General features: G+C 46.3%; 1 long non-coding RNA gene across 2 annotated transcripts; it reads right to left on the reverse strand.

Annotated features, from left to right (window-relative positions):
• Positions 1-7,258: 7,258 nt before the first annotated feature.
• LOC118545026 (uncharacterized) lies at positions 7,259-18,885 on the reverse strand. 2 transcript variants are annotated; one of them, XR_013450461.1, is made up of 7 exons: positions 18,795-18,885; positions 17,925-18,484; positions 17,099-17,794; positions 13,635-13,852; positions 10,166-10,261; positions 9,282-9,416; positions 7,259-8,990 (listed from the first exon to the last, which is right to left on the reverse strand). It is a non-coding gene; the product is annotated as an uncharacterized LOC118545026 (long non-coding RNA). The 2 variants fall into 2 exon arrangements; XR_004921899.2 differs by lacking the exon at positions 10,166-10,261.
• Between the last annotated feature and the right edge of the window lie 214 nt (positions 18,886-19,099).

Consider the following 19,099-nt stretch of genomic DNA (forward strand, 5'->3'; position numbering starts at 1 on the left):
AAGAGTAGGGGACACCTATGGATCAGTGGGCTTCCTGGTTGAGGAAATAGGCTTGTTAGAAAGGGGGAATCTTGGGAGCTTTGTGGCTGGGGACAGCGTTGTCTCTTGGTTTGCACAGACCTGCTGAGCCAGTTCTTGCTAAGCTCCGAAGAGGGGAGGAGATGAGTCTCTGAGGCCATCCTGATTTATCACCCCTCAATACTGTCATCACTATTATTGCTGTTGTTGTGATGGTCTGAGCTGTATCAACCACCTGTACTTCTAGAACATTCTCAGGTATATGATTTCCTAAAGAGTCTGCTAAAAATGCAGGTTCCTAGGCTTTTCCACTGTCAATTTTGATGCAGCAAATCTAGGGAAGGACTTAAGGGATCTGCCCCCAGGTGATTCTGGTGCAGCTGGTTAGAGGATCACACTTGGGGAAACAGATCTCTAAATTTCCTCATCTGTGGAATGACGAAGTTAGATGAGCTCTCTAATATTTTTCAGTTGGAATGGTCTAGAATTCTTTCCAGTGGTGAGTAATAAAAGTACAAGAAGCTTGCATTTCGGATGTTAAAGGTTTAACTCTGATGCCTGAGCTTGACTATCAATGTGCTTCTGGAAGTTGTACATTTCACCAGCCCAGACATTTACCTGGTTTCCAGGCACGTGTGAGACTCACTGCCCCCAAAGCAGGAAGGAAGATGATGAACAGGAAAGGATGCAGCCCCTCTGGTCTAGTTGAGTGTGCCTCCCTCCGCTGTCCTTATAGATCAAAGGGATGCTAATGTAGGGGAACGTGCATATTTTTCAGGCTCTAGCTCTCCGGGTGGGTGCTTTCTTTTATGTCATGAAATAGCATGATAAGAGGAAACCCATGGCTTTGTGTTGGCCTCCTGTTGTGGAAAGTCCCAGAGATGTGCCATCTCGTACTGTGTCCTCCCACAGCAGGACATAAGATGAAGGAAGGACTGGACGTGAGGTGCCGGCCTTTGCTGCAAAAGGACATTTGAGCCAGAAGGTGACTGAGGCCTGTTCCCCACAAAAGCCTCTGTATCTCAGGGTGTGATGAGAGGCTGAATGCTACCAGAAAGAGCAGGCCTGTTGATGCTTTGGTTTCCCGTCACAAAGACGTGCTGAGGTGGTGTAGGCTCTCTGTGAATAGCAGAGCTATCACCAGTCACCCTGGGGCTGACATCTGTGGAACAAGCCGCAAACTTACCCTGGCTAAGGTAATAAGCTTGACTCTACTCTGTGAGGGTTCTCCGAGCAATGGGGCCACACATGGGCATGAGTGACTGTCAGAAGCTCTGTGCAGTGTGTGTGTGTGTGTTGTGTGTGTCTGTGTGTGTGGTGTGTGCGTGATATGTATTTGTGATGTGTATGGGGTGTGTGTGTGTGTGGTGTGTGTGATATGTAGGTGTGTTGTGTGTGGTGTATATGTGTGGGTAAGTATGTGAAGTGTGTATGGAGGGTTCATGTAATATGCGTGCGTGGTATGTGTGATGTGTGGGTGTGTGGGTGTGGTGTGGTATGTGTGTAGGGGTGAGTGTGGGGGGGCTGCTGTGTGTGTGTAGGGGTTGTGCGCGGTGTGTTGGATGAGGGAAAGAGTTCCAAGCCTGATTCCTGGGACTTGAGACGGCCTTCTGCTTCTCAATGGTGCCTCATTTTTGTAGTAGGACAAGTCCTTATCATAACCCATGATGTCATTCATAATGTCAGAATTTGCCCTCCTGTCCTCATTCCAGCATAATCTCCCACCTCCTTGTTGTAGCACTGTCCTCATGTGTAGGATTTGGGGGTCATGCTTAAGACCTTACTTGTGTCTTACTTGTCTCTCCTCTCAGAGCTCCAAGAGGACCACTATCACCCCATTCCTATCCGGGGTTAAAGAGAACTCTAGAGCTTTATACCTGTCATTACTGCCAGAGGCCATCTCCAGTGTTTATGGAGAACAGAGGCAACATGTGACAGCACTGGGCCTTCTAGCTGTTTGTGCGCCCACCATTCTCCCTCCTAAAGTACTAATACTGATACTCATACCAGCATGAGCACCACTAGGAATGTGAATGATAGTATGAATATAAATATGAATGCAAGTGCTAATGTGAATGTGAATACAAATTCTAATATAAATCCAAATGCTAATATGAAGAGCAATAGCTACAGGAATACGAATAGAGATACTAATGATGTAGAAAGACCTTAGGGTTTGAAGCTGAAGGCCAAGAAAGAATTCTTGAGACATGTTTGCTGCAAAAAGGTGGTTTTATTAAAGCATGGGGACAGGACGCGTGGGCAGAAAGAGCAGCTCTGGGGTCGTGAGGAGTGGCCCATTATGTACTTTCAAGTTGGGAAGGGGTTAGGGATAGCGTAAGTCTCTACGGAATTTTGGGAGCAAGGTTTCCAGGACCTTGAGGGGGCTAGTTATTGTCAGGAAAATGTCATTTATTACCGTCTAATAAAACTTAGTCATGAGACCCTTCAGATGTATATCGGTGGGCCATGTGCTTGGGGGATGATTGCCAACATGTACCTTGGGGATAGAGATAAAGGAAGTTCCCAAAGGAATTTTTATATGTTAAAGCAGACTTACAGGATCCTGGAGGGTCTGGCTAGGATTGCCTTTTGCCCTTAGCAAAGTATTAACATCAAGGCAGTTAAGTCCCTAGAGGAATGTCACTCTGCCTGTTTCAGGGACTCGTCAATGGGCTGTAGATAGTAAGGAAATTTAATAATTTTTCTTCTGCCTTTGTTTCCCAGATCACTAATACTAGTACCCATACTACTATTAGCTTTTCCATTTATTCCTCGGGGCTCTTCCGGGCTTAGATGAACCAGTGTTTGCGAAAGCACTGTAATATTTGTCTGTCCTTAACATCTCAGGGACCTTCTTCTTTGATGAGGACCCTGTGTAAATATTTAAGAGTGCCCGCCTTTTTCTTCCTGGTAGGAGCACTGAGTTCCTAGGGGAAGTAACAGCTTTGGAGCTAGAAAGAGCAGAGAAAGCAGCAAAATGACTCTGAAAACTGGATCCCCATATTCTGGCTCATGTGCGGTGGAGAGGAAATTTCCTTCGTGCCCACAGGAGGCCGTCTGCTGGGGTGGGGAGTGGGGGAAGGTGCGGGAGGGTTGCTGGGCCTGAGGTGGGGGGGGGGAGTCGGAGGGGGCCCTCCCTAGCTTCCCCAGCTTCCGCAGAAGAGGCCAGCCCAGCCTTGGGATCCGGTGCGGCCGCTCCCCACGGACACACCTGCTGGGACCCCTTGCAGCCACAGGCCCATGAGCCCCGTCTGCTCTTGGCAGGAGATGCGTTCCAGACCAGGTTCTGCCCACTTGTTGGAAGAAAGAAGAACAAACTGCACAGGGAACCCCCCCCCCCCCCCCCCGCCCCGGGAGTGCCGGGGAGCAGCGGTGGGGAACGCAAGGGGAGGAGGCGTAGTTGAGTGTGGCCCGTTTTGCGTCCACGGTGGCGGCATGCGCCGCGCAGCCTGGAGGACATGGAGCGCGGTTTTCCGGCTTCACGTGAGGGTGCGGGTTTACAGCTCTCGCCGCGTAGCTCGCGTGGCTCGGTGGGCCGCAGCCGAGCTTTGGGAGGAGGCTGCCGTCGGGGCGCCTGGCCCGCCTTGCTCTCGGGCAGCACGCTCCGCGGCCGGTCCGTCTCGGCTCGTTGCTGCTGGCGGAGGAGGCGCCCGGCTCTGCTGGCCTCCCGGCTCCCCCGTGCTTGCTCTCTGTTGCCAGAAGCTGGAGAGACCTCAAATACCAACAAGCCCCCCTCCCCGTCCAGGGCTCTGCTGGAACCACTTCCTTACCCGCTCTCCATAAGCTTACGTTCCTCGCCTGAAAAGCAGAGCCAGTCCACCTTCGTCGCCCAGTCTCTTCCTCGCCGGGTGGTGCTGAGGAGTCAAGGAAGTGACGGCTACGAGCACGCGTGTGAGCAGCTAAGTGTCTCAGGGAATGGCCGCTCTTACTCTTAGGGTTATTATTTTCCATCGGAGCAAGGTTTCCGTTCAGCAGACCTGTCCTTTCACCTGGCCTGACACCCCCCTCCCCGCCCCCCCACTCGGCAATGCCTCTAAAAATACCACTTCTCCAGGGTAGGGAGCTGAGGCAAGGCTGCACAAGTTTCTGACTGGGGCTGAGAATTCACAGAGCAGGAGCTGAGTTATATTTAGAGTGTCCTGGGAATTTTCTGGACCCTCTTTCAAGCACGGGCAGGCGTGGGGATCTCAGAGCAGAGGGTAGAAAGAGGACCCTTAGGGAACCGTGATGAGATGGAAGCCTGAAGGAGAGCAAAGCTGGGGGTGACCCCGCCGGGTGGCTGGGGAGGGGCCATGGGGAGACATCAGGTGTGAGGGGCTGGCCTTCCCCTGGAGAGGCAGGTGCCTTGCCACGTTGCTGGGGAGCAGGGGAGGGTCCTTGAAGGTAGGCAGGGAAAGCAGAAGGGTGGCCAGCAAAGGAAGCAACTCCCCTTGTGAGCCTGGCACAGGGACTGTCTATCCCTTTCGGGGTGCCAGTGAGGATGCAAAGTGGGGTGTGAGTGGGGAGGGATGCCTCAATCCCGCTCTCCAGGGGCTGTTACATGGCTGGCTGGTGAGGGGGTGGGTAGATATATTGGGGAGTGTGGTCCAGTCACTTCCGTCTCTCCCCTGAGCATCTCTGAATGAAGGTGTAGCCCCTTTGAGTTGGCCTCCCCGTGTGTCTAACTATATCACTCCAGGTAATGGCTTCCTTCACCTCGTCGGTAGGGTCTTTAGGGAGCCATATATGTTTTCCATTCAACAAAAGTGGGATAAACAGCAATTCTGCAGGTTTTCTCGTAAGCTCACAAAGTGGAGGTGCTTCTCTGAAAATCCCTGCTAGAATATCCTTTGAGCTTCACTTATCTGGGAGCCTGGCTAAATCTCCCTTGTCATGTTAGAGTCCGCTTCCCAAGCGCCCCCTTTGTACAAGATGGAGTGGAAGGTAAATCCCGAGGGCTCAAGGTCTGCATGGTTATGGGGCAGCGCCTGGAATCAACTTGTAAACCCTAAGGAAACTTCCTCACCTAGTCTTCTACAGGAGTCCCCTCTTAACTTTCAAAAATCTAGGCACACACAAGAATGCGTTAGCTAGCCGAAGTCGGCCTCGCTCACGATGCAGCAAAGCCAGTAGAAGCGCTCTTCTGTCACATCGCTTTAAGGCATGCTTTTTAAAAATTAACGAAGAATAAATCAATGCACTACCACCCTGGGGCCCCACCCCCATGGAAGTCAAAGTTTGTTCAGAGAGGAGGGACTAGAAAATCTTTTGTTTAGATATTCCACAACATAATAAATGCTGATTTCAAAGACAATTTCTTCTTTTTAAGTGCTTTCATATCCATTATCTTTCTGTCTTTTCAGGACCACTCTCAGCTCTGTTTTATGGTTGAGGAAAGAAAGGTGAGGGGTTTAATTAGGTTGCCCAGGTTGGAGGGCTGCTAAGTGGGGAAAGCAAAGGTCAGGTTCAGAACTTTGACTCCATGGCCATCCATCATACTGCTCTTAAGTGATTCAGGGGTGGTGTGTGGGGTCCTGTCAGCTTCAGAGCAGGGGAGGAAGCATGCTCTGCTGGAAGCCAGCAGCTCTCTCTCCACCCACCAGAGCCCCCTGGGGCTGAGCAGCACAAAGACTGAAACATCAAGGAATACAAGTGGTTTTGGCCTTGAGGACACATTGCTGTCTTTAAGTCCATGGTGCAGAGTGGGATTCTGGAGGATGCAACTCTATAGGAAGAAGGTGGAGGCTGCATGCTGGGGACCCTTGATATCAAGAAAGCCATAGAGTTGACCACTAGCAGATCATAAAAGCAAAGCTGTAAAAATCATTAACTATGTCATGTAAAATCCTGAATCCACATTCCAAATCCTAGACTGGACATTCATGTACTTCCAGTATTGAATCTGCGAAGGTCCCAGTGCCCTCTGGGGTATTTATGAGACCATGATATAACAGCTTATCTTTCCGGCTGCATTGTTTCACTGCATACCCCACACACGCTGACTTACCATGTCGTTGAAGATTTGTTTCACCCTTTCTTGTGTTATGGTTAATCAGTTACTGCTCATTTTTCTCCTGGACCCTTTGCTCTTTGATGGCAGGCAGGATCCTGCTCAACGTATTGGCATCCCTCTAGGGCCTAAACTAGTCTACTGTAAGCAGCAGGTGTAACACATGTTTGCTTGATCGAATGCGATTGAAGGCTGGGGCCTCCCTCCAGTGCTTGGGCTAAGGTTGGATGTGATATTTTCACTGCAGTATTTCTCTTCAGATGTAAAACATTGGTTTGCAAATGGCTCCACAAAAAACGAACTGAGATACATAACAAGAGCCCTTACGTGCTTTTACTTTTAACTCACTTGCAATCTAGAGAATGTATTTAAAGAGACAACGTGAAACACAAACAGATATTTCTGCCTAGACTCATCACAGTATTATTTGTAGTGAGAAATTGGAAATGATCCACACGTCTAACATTTCTGAAGGGATTACACCAAATAATGGTTTATCTATTTGATAAACTATTAGGCACCCATTTAAATGATGCTTATAAAGGCTTTTGATGATCTGGGGAAATGCTTAAATACTATATAAAAAAAACAAGAATTCAAAGCTACATAGGAAGTTTAATACATTATCTCAATTTGGAAAACTGGGCATGGAAAAATTACAAGAAAAAATGAAAAATTTCGAAGTAATTTCTCTAAGTGGAGAAATTTTAAGTGATTACCGCTGCTATAAACTGAATGTCTGTGCCCTCCCCACCCCCCGCCAGTTTCACATATTGGATCCTAATCCCCAGTGTGATGGTATTTGGATATGGGGCATTTGGGAGGTACTTAGGTCATGAGGGTGAAGCTCTTATGAATGGGACTAGTGCCCTTATGAAAGGGAACCCAGAAAAATCCCTTGCCTCTTTGGCCATGTGACAACACAGCAAAAAGATAGCAATCTAGGAACCAGGAAAAGCAGGCCCTCATCAGACACTGAATCTGTGGGTGCCTTGATCTTGGATTTCCCAGCCTCTAGAACCGTGAGAAACACATTTCTGTGGTTTATAAGCCACCCATCCTATGGTATTTTTGTTACAGCTGCATGAATGGACTAAGACAATTATTTTCTGCCTTATATGCTTCTGCATATATGGATTTTTAAAACCAAAATGAAAATAACCCTTGCAAAACCAACACATAAAGTGTTATCTTAAAAAGTGATGAAAGTCACCATTAAAGAAAGCCAAGAAAGCAACATATGTCCAACAGTTTATTACCAGTTATTATGAAAAAGACAGGCGAAGCCAAAAGAAAAATGGGCAAAAGTATATGAATAAACAATTCACAGGAGAGGAATTTACCTGGCTAATAAACACCTGCAAACACTCCCAACCTCACAGGTTGGGGCACTGCCAATTAAAAGAACAAAGTGATACCCAGTTTTTCACTTAATGACTGACAAAAACTAAAAAGAGTTCTGGTGAATTGTCTTCTTCTTTCAACTTTCTTTTATAGTAATGATGAGCAACACCATCCCTGGGAAGGTATAATTATCTTCTCATAAACATACGTACCTCTCTATAAATATAGAGGTATTGATGGGTGGGTTCTTCATCTGTGGGAGGTGTCAAATAGGGACATTAGCCAAAATCAAAAGAACTTTATGTCATGAATTCTCTAAGTTAGGAACTTTGAATGTATACTGTGTGTGACTTCCTTTCTTTCGAAATGGACAGCTCATCTCTGGGTTCCCCGGGAGGCAAACTCAAAGAGCTGGGAACATGAGAAGTTTACCAGGGATGTCCTTGGGAAGGGAGTGGATTCGGCAGAGGGAGAAGCCCAGCTGTGATGGAATGTCAAGAGAAGCTGCAACAGTGGCCCTGTGGGCAGTTCTCAAGGTTGAGGACCCTTCAGAACTGTCCCGAGTTGAGACAAGAGAGCTGGGTATTTCTATCCCTGTATCCATCAGGAATGCAACATGACCTTGGGGAAGTGACTCTTCATTCAGCTGAGGCAATTCCTGGGCTGCTGATCACTGAGGACTGTCCTCCAAGCTGCTCCCGGCAGCTGAGGGAAGAAGTCCTTCATTCCTTACTCTTTTTGGAAGGGGAAGAAGGATGATGGCGGGGGAGATAAACCAATGTTATTGTCCATCATGATGTTATACAAAAATCCAAAAATAATGGATTTGTAGAGAAGAAACAAAGGAATAGTAAATAAGAAGGCAACAGAAATCAATTTGAATTATTTTCTCTGATATGAGGATGAAAACCATTTCAAAGCCCATGTGTCTGGCTTCAGAGTAGGTTTGGTTCACTGGCCAAAGCCTGCCATAAAATCAAGGTATTCAGTATCTTGTCTGCTCTATTGGCTTTCTTTCTTTCTTTCTTTTTTTTTTAAAGATTTATTTATTTATTTTTTGACAGAGAGAGAGAGAGAGAGAGAGCGAGACAGCGAGAGAGGGAACACAAGCAGGGGGAATGGGAGAGGGAGAAGCAGGCTTCCTGCGGAGCAGGGAGCCCAATGCGGGGCTTGATCCCAGGACCCTGGGATCATGACCTGAGCTGAAGGCAGATGCTTAACGACTGAGCCACCCAGGCACCCCTCTATTGGCTCTTGACAAGACCTTTGCGGTCTTTGAGAAAAGCTATGTACTCTTGGTGATCCAGGGCCATGCTGAGCTCATCTGAAAAAGTGTCCATTAAGTGGTCGCACAAAGCCCAGTGCAGGAAATCTGTGTTGAGTGTGTAATTCATGTTCTTCCACTCTGACTCTCTGATGGACTCAAAGCTCATTTCCCTGATGGAGAAAATGTCACTCTTGTCCTCCTCCTCTTGTCCAGCCTCATCCTCCAAATGGTGACAGTCCAGCACAAGGGTCCTTCCTGCCATCATCTTTAGAACTTCAACCAAGAAATTGGGAGTGGACATCACTTCCGGCTTCTGTTCTCATCTGGGGCCATATCATAGTGTCCACCACAAAATGACCACTTGAATGGCTTTTTAAAAAAAAGACAAATTTTTTTAGAGCAGATTTAGGTTCAAAGCAAAATTAAGAAGAAGGTACAGAGATTTCTCACATACTCCCTATCCCCCCGACATGCACAGCCTCCCCGACTATCAACATCCCCCACCAGAGTGGTGCGTTTTTTACAACTGACGAACTACACCAACACATTGTCACCACCCAAGGAAACTTTCCCAAGTTGGCAAGGCTGGAAGTGGTAGACCTGGGATTTAAATCCACTCTGTTTGGCTCCAGGGTTCATTCTGTTCGCTACTCAGCATACCTCCTCCACCCTGTCCGTGCAGAGTCTTCTACAGTAACACTGCTCCTGGGGGCTCCAGCAGGGATGGCAATGGCAGCGCGGGAGGGATGTGCTGGGGCAGTCACTCAGGATCCGGGAGCTCCACACAGGTCGCCGCTGCGGAAAGGAGATGCTAGGGCTAGATTCCCTGCCGTGTGTTTCTAAAATGCTACAGTTTGGCTCTGGTTTCATGATGGGTTAACTCCTCATTGAAACACTGTGTGTGTGTGTGTGTGTGTGTGTGTGATTCATAGGGAAAGGAGATCACGGGGCTGAAAAGCCCACTGTTTCTTACACTGCCATGTGCACATGAATCACCCAGAGCGGGGCCTGAGAACATGTATTTCCTACCAGTTCTCAGGGGAAGCCACTGCTAGATTCACCACTTTGAGAAGCAAGGAAGAAGAGGACCAATGGTTTCAAAGCCTTAAACAAAAACACTGGGACACCTTTTTCCAACCAAATCTTAATGTGACGATTCAATAAGGAAAGCAGATGTATTGGAGCCACCTGGGTTGAAGGGGAGCAGCCGGAAGCCCCACCCCTCAGTGCTTTCTTTCCACCCCTTCTGGACTCAGGGACCCTCAAGGCAACACGAGGTGGCTCTGAAGTCCGGTGATCTGGACCCTCTCCCCATCTTCCGCTAGGGCTTCGCTGTCCAACACCAGTCACCGGTTGCTACCCGGCCCTTGAAATGTGCATGGAGTGACTGAAGAATGGAATTATTATTCGAATTTAAATTCGTCTAATTTAATTTAGAAGTTTCAGCAGTATAAAATATATTTCTGTTACACATCACATTTGCTGTTATAGCAGGACATTTCATTCCATTGTGTAAGAACTTACTGTAGTCTACCCATACATACCTCACCCATCTAGTTGGTGTCAGGTGACTGAATCAGTTTGAGTGATGCTTTTCTTTGTATCTGGTATAACTTGTATTGTGTTTATTTGAGTATTTCCTGCGGGCAACATGAGTTATAGTGATACCTATGTAAATTATAATTAGTAATAACATTTATTAAAATTTTAATGTTATTGCTTTTATTATTTTTTAAAGATTTATTTATTTGTGAGAGAGAGAGCAGGGGAGGGGAGGGGGGAGGGAGAGAGAGAGAATTTCAAGCAGACTTCCCGCTGAGCAGGGACCCACCCGCAACCTGGGGCTTGATCCCACAACCCTGAGATCATGACCTGAGCTGAAATCAAGAGTCAGACGCTTAACTGAGCCACCCAGGTGCCCCTGCATTTATTTTAATTGTAGTATAATTATTTTTCTAGTTAAAAAATAAGTATGGACAAACATTTAAATTTAAGACAAAGAGCCACATGGAGATGCAGAAGCTAGTACTATGACTAGAACAGTAACATTTAGATTTTTTTTTCTCAAAGGACTCGCACATTTACAAAGAAATATCAATGTGTGGTCTAAAAATTTGAGTTCAAGGTATGAATATTTTTGAATATTTTATATTTATCCAAGAACTTCAGGTAGATGTGAAGAAATTCCTTTCTATCATGATGTACTGTGATCCAGCTATTATCACTTTAAATATCCAGGTTTGTTGGAATTTTGAAATAAGACATGGATGTTTTTCTTATTGCTTCATCCTGCTGTGTGTCACACATACTGACAATATTTGAATGCAGTTTTCTAGAGGAGACACTCAGAAAGGTGTCGTGGATGAAATTGTTAAGATGGTTCAGTATACATGTGGAAATACTATGAATCATCCCAAGTTTACGGAACTTTTGAAAAAAATAGAAGACAATGGATTTAATGTATTTAATGCTGTTTGCCAATACTCATTATTTGAATTGTGGAAACATTTTACAAAGATTTACTATGCTAGCAAGTCCAATTTTTTTCTTGCAACAAAAGGAATAGTTGCCAAGTGGCCAATAATTAAAGACAAAATGGCAGTGTGATTTATGTTTTCTCACTGATATTACACTGCATGTGGACAAGGTAAATTTGAAGTTCCAAGTAAAGTAAAAGCTCATGACCTAACAAGATAGGCACAAGAACTTATGTTGAAATCGAAACTTTTCATAATCCAAATCAATGATAACAATTTTATACGTTTTTTCCTAATATGAATCAATTGCAGAAAATTTCAGTTGTAATCGACAGTGTTATACAAATTGGCTGAAAATATTATAAGAAAAACTTGAAGGACCCTTCGTTGGTTTTGATAAATTTAGAGTTGCTTTTCATTTTATGTAATATCCTTTTGAATTTGTGTTAGTAAGACTGAGCTAACCCAAGAGTGAGTGAGTTTACTTTACTTGGACAGAAATTGTTTTGAAACTGATAATGCTTTTGCTGGAAGTCAAATCAATTCTAAAAAATGAACTGTTTGGTCAATGTGTATGCAAATATTAAAAGAATTATTTTGGATATTCAACTGAATTATTGGGATATCTTTAAGTATGTTTGGTTGGATGAATCTAATTTTTTTTTTTGAAGATTTTATTTATTTATTTGACACAGAGAGAGAAAGCACAAGCAGGCAGAGAGGCAGGCAGAGAGAGAGGGAGAAGCAGGCTCTCCACTGAGCAGGGAGCCGGACGTGGGGCTCGATCCCAGGACCCAGGGATCATGACCCGAGCCGAAGGCAGCCGCTTAACCGACTGAGCCACCCAGGCGCCCCTGAATCTAATTTTTTAATGGTGAATTTTATGACACCTAAATACAGATCTAATATTTCTGAAGAAACTTTGCTGTTGAAATTGAGATGTGCTATAGGAGTAAAATGCACACTGGATTTTGAAGACAGTATGAAAAAAGAACACAAAATATCTTAATTAGTTTCTTGTGTTGATTACATGTTAGAATAATATTTTGGATATATTGGGTTAAATAAAATATATTATTAAGAATAATTTCTCTTGTTTCTTTGTCCCTTTTTAATGTGGCTACTAGACAACTTAAAAATTATGTATGTGGCCCTTATTATCCATTCTTATTTTTACCCCTAGGATCTTTGTTTATGAAACTTCTCCATGAAAACAGGGATTCATTGTCGTCCTTTTGTTTTTTTTCTCCACTGCTGAATCCTTGGTGTTAGACCTGTGCTTGACACATGGAAGGTATTCAATAAATGTTTGCTAAGTGAATGAAAAATTTGGGGTATTTAAAATTTTTTCAGCTATCATAGGTTTTATGTCATAAATATCTTTGCACAAGCTAATGTGTGAGTGTGTCCATACATATTTTATTTATTACCTTAGAACTAATCCCAATATCATTGTATAAAAGGGCACGGACCATTTTATAACTTGCTAAACATTGCCAAGTTAGTCTCAGAAAAGATTGAACCAGTTTACAATGCCGTCAACTCCCAATGCCAACTTTTAAAGGGTTGTAGAATGATTAGCGATGTGGCATTGGGCAAGTTACTTAGCTTTCTGAAACTGTAAAATGGAGAGAAAAATATAAAGTTGAAAAATGAATGAGTGCCTAGGTAAATACTTGCCTCGTGTGGCATAGCTTTTAAATGTATGATTCCGGTTTTTAAAAATTGGGGTATCGTGTTTTCTTGTAGTAGTAAAGGATATGATTGATGTTCTCCACTGGGGGCTTACGTTGCTGGGGGGCTGGCGGGAGAGGACTACTCCGGGGATGGGGCCAAAGAAATCAGTGCCGTAATGGGAACTGTGAAGGCTGCTAGACTCAGACATGTTTGGGAGAAGGAAATAGCCTCTTTCTTATGTTTGTACCCTGGATGCTCCAGCTACAAAGATTCATCTAAAATGATTGTGGAAGCTGGTATCTTATAAATACCTAAGAACGCAACCCCTCTTATTTTATATTTTATTTCAAAATGAATACTTTCTATTTCTTAGCAAACAAACAAAAGTTCTGAATAAAAATCCCCTTGGGTGATGATTTTGAAATTCCTCAGTGGGGTGGGGACCCATAACTGGTTTAGAGGAACACTAAGAGAAACAGCTGATCAGCTGCTCCGTATTCAAATATTATTCCTCAGACTCGGAAGTGCCTAGATCTGCACTGTCCAGCACGGGAGCCGCCAGCCATATATGTTTAGTGAGCACTTGCGACGTGCCTCATCTAAAGACTTAGTGTGAGGGGCACCTGGGCGACTCTGTCAGTTAAGCCTCCGACTCTTGATCTCAGCTCAGGTCTTGATCTCGGGGTCGTGAGTTCAAGCCCTGTGTTGGGCTCCTAGGTGTGGAGCCGACTTAAAAAAAAAGATAATGTGACAAAAATGTAAATTATCTCATCAACAATGTTTAAATAGGATTACGTGTTATGATAATAATTTAGATGCCTTTGGGTTAAACAAAACATATCATTAAAATTCATTTTACTTGTTTCTTTTTCCTTTTCAAATGTGGCTCCTCGAAAATTTGAAATTACGTAGGTGGCTCCCATTCTATTTCTCTTGGACAGTGCTGGTTCAGAGCTCCCCCAGCGACCTCCTGTAGCCACCTCGATACTCTGCAATAGGTGTCGTCAGCTCTGATTAGCTCTAAGCTGGAGTTCACAGCCGGGACACAAAGCGTGAGGCGCTCATCTTCGACAGGACCTGTGAAAGCAGATCAGAAGCTGCTAAGATAAAAGGCTGTTGGCAGAACTCAGGCCAAAACCTCACCCCAGGTAACACTAGTAACATTCCAGAACTTCCCTTTACATTTTTGTTAAAATGGACCACTAATGAGGCCCAAAGTCTGACACTGGTAACCGACAAAATACTTTTTTTCTTTTCTCTTCTGTTTTTTCACGTCCAGGAAAGACAAAGATAGAAATGAACTCATAATGTCGTCCTTCTGTGAAGAAGTAAAACAGAGCTATTGAGATTAGAAATGTCAGTGTGGATCCTCTGGGACACAGATGCCAAGTGATGAGCTTGGACACGCAGTAGGTTTGCTGGGAGAAATGTCTGTGAGGGAGGAAAGGGGGTTCTCGGGAGATGGCAGGGAGGGCCTTCAGCCCATTAATGCCGGTCTGGCAGCGTGAGAGGGAAGAGGGAAGGAAGAATTAGGTAGATTCTCAGTCTGCGGTACGTTTCTGACAGGGTCTCAGGCAGGCGGGCAGCAGTCCCAGAGCTCAAAGGTTGCCTGGGAGCAGCCTGGAGGAGGGGTGGCCCTGACCCCCCCACGTCCACAGGGCACTCACTGGGGCAGTCAGGAATCTGCTTCCCCTGGCAGGTCCTCTGGAAGGAGAGCTGAGAGGTGCGTGTCACATTACCACAGTGATACTGGTCTCTGATATCAGTTATGGTGCTGATTTGAAGTTAAATTGACAAGCCCCGATGTTCTTGGACTTTTCTCTATATTACATGTTCCAGTGAAACAGGACAACTTCCTTTAGAAATGGGGCACTTCTGCATACCGGTGGCCTAGGTCAGGACCAGAGTCACTACTCACAGCCTCAGTTTTCCCGTTAGTTTTCACACTGTTGTGAACTGTAAGATCTACCTTGTGGGCTTGTGGTGATTATTTAAAAAGATGGTATATGAGGGAGCTTTCCACAGAGAGAAGAGTGTTTGATCACCTCCTTCATATACGGATGGTCCCCCCTCCCGGAAATCGGGTTATGAATGCTAACGGCCTCTAAGTGCAGGTAATGTCACGTTGAATTTTTCAGCTGTTGGCAAAATGTACCTTGGCCATTATTTTCATCTATGAAACGTTAGTTGAAACGCATTCTAGTAGATCCCAGGTGCACATTGATCAGGGGTTTCTTGTGGTTCTTACAGTTCTTTCATCTTAGAACACTTGCCCCAGATATCCCCTGGGAGGGGTCCCTTACTCTACTCTAGCATCTGCTCCAACGTCCCCTCCGAGGCCTGCCCTCACCCTCCTCACCCCAAATGACAGCTGCATCACCTCTCACCCCTCATGTTGCTTTGTCTTCCTTTGTAGTGCCCGGCAGCTCCTGTTATAATGCTTATTATGTTATAATGTCTAACTATTACTTTCTTTCTGCCTTGTCTTCTGGAATAGGAAGCTTCACAGGGTCAGGAGCTTTGTTTCACTCACAGTATATCCCCTGGAACCCTGCCTGGCATATAGTAATTGATTTTTTTTTGACTGGAGGAAACTCGCATGTGGCTTCCAAAATGAATGAAATGTCAAATAAGGAATTTAGAACAACAATACTACTTTTCATGAATATGCTGGTCGTCTTCAACCGCAAGGGGAAGGGGAAAAAAGAGGTTAATTGTCGAGCACAGATGCCCTGCACCTCGCCTTGGGTGGGTCCAACTGCCTCCTCAGTCAGAACTTTCACCAGAATCTCTAGCAAGAAGCAAATGAACAGGTCTGGCACTTATCTTTTTTTCTTACTCTTTCTCTAGGGGTGGTGGGCAAGCTTTCTTTTTTCTTTCTTTCTTTCTTTCTTTCTTTCTTTCTTTCTTTCTTTCTTTCTTTCTTTCTTTCTTTCTTTCTTTTTTCTTTCTTTCTTTCTTTCTTTCTTTCTTTCTTTCTTTCTTTCTTTCTTTCTTTCTCCCTTCTTTCTTTCTTTCTTTCTTTTAAATTCATGGAAATCAGATGGGACAAGAAAATTGAGCAAGAGCCCTATTGGACTAGACCCCCAAACAGACACTCAGTCTTTGTAGGATCAAGAACGGTTATGTCTGTCTGGGCTTGTCCCTATAAGTCATGAGCGAAGACACAGGCCATAGTCCAGAGAAGGGTAGTCACTCGCTCTGTTTCGGCGCAGGGGGCATCACAGGGTGGCTGACTCCAGTCAGGACTAGATAGCTGTCTCTATCTCTTCGGTCTGTCCAGCAGCAGAGGGGCCGGGAGTGAGGGAGAAACAGTGGCTCATCCTGGGAAGTGTTCAAGCTGAAGGTAGTGTCCGTCTGGGGTGTCGTGGAGGGGGTCCCGTGGAGCACGTACAGACCAGAGGAACTTTGTGGCCCCTTTTCATTTACTGGGTTCATGAATTTAAGTCTCCCCTGAGCTAACACACTGTTTACCCAGAAGGTCAGGAAAGAGAAAAAAGAGAAATAAGGTCACTTAGCAGGCAGATGTAACAGGCTCTTCTAAGGGCAACTTGCTCTTGGCTAAGCCAAGAAAGAGTCTGCGGGTCATCTGCCATTGGCACGTTCCTGTGAGTGAAGTATCGTTCCTGGGAGAGGGAATGCTCATCCTGGAGCCCCCTGGACTCTGGGGCTCCCCATAAGCCAGGAAAGCACAGAGCCCCATCTGAGAAGAACAAAGGGCAAAGCCGAAGTCCAGCCAACTCATCTCGCCTTAGGCATTAGTGCTTCTTGTCCCTTTTTCTGGGGGAGACTCGGCCCCCTCTCTCTCAGGAGCGCTAGTGAAATTCTCGTCATATCTTGGTTGGCAAGAGAGCACAAGTCTGGAACAAACACCTAAGTTCTAGTCCCAGCTCCACCTCTAACTCACTTTGGGGCCTTGGTCAAATGACTTGACCTCTCTGGACCTCAAATTCTTTCTCACAAAATAAAAAGATTGAGTTTAATGATCTCTAAGGCTTTCTTTGGCTCCCCACTCCCCACTGCTAACGTTCTATGATTGAGGGGATTCAAGGAGGGCTGGCTTATATTTCCCTTTTAGAGCTCTCTCTGAAAGACAGTTTAGCATTTGGCACTGGGGGTGGGAGACAAAACAGAGAAGCAGCCTTGAGATGTGACAGACCTGTGGGCTGCCTGTCCTGTCTCCGTCAGAGGGTTCTGGGGTGTCTATTTCCCATCCGAGAGTGGAGCTGCCTCACAAGAGGGCAGAAGGCCCAGTGATGCAGTGGTGAGCCTTGTCAGCTGCTTCCCCTGCCTCCTACACCACCACACCCCCCCCCCACTGACCTGGGAGCGGTGAGTCATGCTTTGTCACCATGAGTGCCTGGCAGTGGGCCCCACACAACTTCTTGAGCTTGTCAACACCCGGGATAGAAGAGGCCCATTTTAGCCAAGAGTGAAAAATGAAGTCACCAGAAGATGCCAATTAGGGACGCAGATGGGAGGTGAGGGCTTGCTGAAGGACAGGGTTGTCTTCCTGGGGAGCCGACTGTGAGAAGGCCTCAGGCCCTGCATTTGCCCTTTGCAGCCTCCCAGCATCCCAGACAGGGCTCGAGGAGGACAGGTCTCTGCTGGAGGGAGGGGCCCAGAAGCTCCTGCCTTTTCGCACTTTCAAAATCACACCCACCGGCAGGGAGATCTTAGCTTCTTCTTGCTCCAGGATGTAGGTCCTGCTTGCTATCTTGAATAATAAAATCCCAGGGAGTTAGGAGGGAGATGCTGAATTCTCTGATCCAGTAACTTTCCAGTCTTTTGTTCAGTTTTATTTTAGGAGCAGAAGGAAGAAGAGGGAGGGGAGGATTTGCAGCCTGTATGCTCAGGCTCCCTCCCCCTGTCTCCCCAACTCTGGCCCGGACTAATTCATCTCAAAGGCTCTTCCACTTCTACCATTCTGTAGTTCATTGCTAGATCTGAAAATAACACATTGTAGCAGAGCTGAGCATGTGGGCAAATTGCTGGCATTTTAAAGATGAAACAGCACCACTGCAGGAAAAGGGAAAAAAGAAAAAGATCCAGCTTGGTTACTTTGATAAACTGTGGGATCCTGGTCAGGTTTCCTGACCTCCTGCCTCTATATTCTCATCTGTAAAGTGGAGAAAATAATAGTACCTACCTCCAAAGGTCTTTGGGAGGATTAAACAAGATGAAAATAGTCAAGGGCTTGGCTGAGCCAGTGGTACCCAAGCTTTTGTAGGGAGACAGCAGGAGCTGGGGTGCTGCTTCGGAATCTGGGTGCCTGTTCTGTCCTCTCTTAGTCTCCTGTTCCTGGACAGATCTCACAGGGACTCATGTTTCCTCTCTGGACTTGGCTGCCTAGTCACTTCCTCTCCCGGCTTCGTGTATCAGGAAGGAGGGTGGCTCCGGAAAACACACTCAGATCCGGAGAGGGAAGAACCAACTTGTTCATTCATTCATCCATCCAGCAGAGACTCTGCACCCATCTGTGCCTGGCTCTATGCCAGGCCTGGAGGATTCAGAGCCCACTGGGGCCTGGGTTTCTCCCTCCACGTCTGTGGTGAGGGGCCATCCTTCTGGGGACTCAGCTTCCCTCTTGACTCTCACCCTTTTTCTTCTTCCTCCTTCCTTGACCAGCCTTGGGCCCTGGTCAATCTAATTTGAAAATGACCTTTATATCCTTAGGCCTCTGCCACTTTGGGGGTGCTAGTTGAAACCCTAGGAGTAGATAAGATTGTCAAAGGACAGTCAATCCAGAGAAGAAAATTTATCTTGGGTGAAATCTTGGGAGACATGTACATTTGGGAGTGAAGGGTGCAGGAAAAAAAGGCTATGGAGGGGGCAGGCACTGTGGATGGGGGTGCTGGGTGAAGGGTGGGGGCCCCACTGAGGCTGCTGGAAGGATGCGTAGCCTGGTAAGCAGCACACAGCAGCCCGTAGGTTTGTGATTCTAAGGCGAGGGTGTGGTCCAAGCAGGCCGTGAGCCTGAGGCCACAAGGCGGGCAGTGGGCAGGGGCCAGTGACTCACAGTTCTCAGGCTCGGGTGATTCTCAGAAGTCCTAGCTGGGCAGCACCAGCAGCTTGCCGCCTCCTGACTCCCCAGATTCTAGTCCTGGCACTGAGGTGGGGACTGCCAAAAACAAGGCAGTTTCTAGTCCCAAAGGGTTGGACCAGGATATGGGTTCAATATCCTGCCCTGGGCTTTCGGTCAGGGCCAGCCTGCAGAGAGGGGGGCTGGCTTTGGGGCAGGGAATGGCCCCGGCTTGGCAGAGAACAGGGAACTGGGCGGACTGGGAACCGGGCTGGGTCTGATGGTTCCCAGAGAAAGGTAAA

Source organism: Halichoerus grypus, chromosome 8 (assembly GCF_964656455.1).
Source record: "Halichoerus grypus chromosome 8, mHalGry1.hap1.1, whole genome shotgun sequence".
In the NCBI taxonomy this organism is placed as follows: domain Eukaryota; kingdom Metazoa; phylum Chordata; class Mammalia; order Carnivora; family Phocidae; genus Halichoerus; species Halichoerus grypus.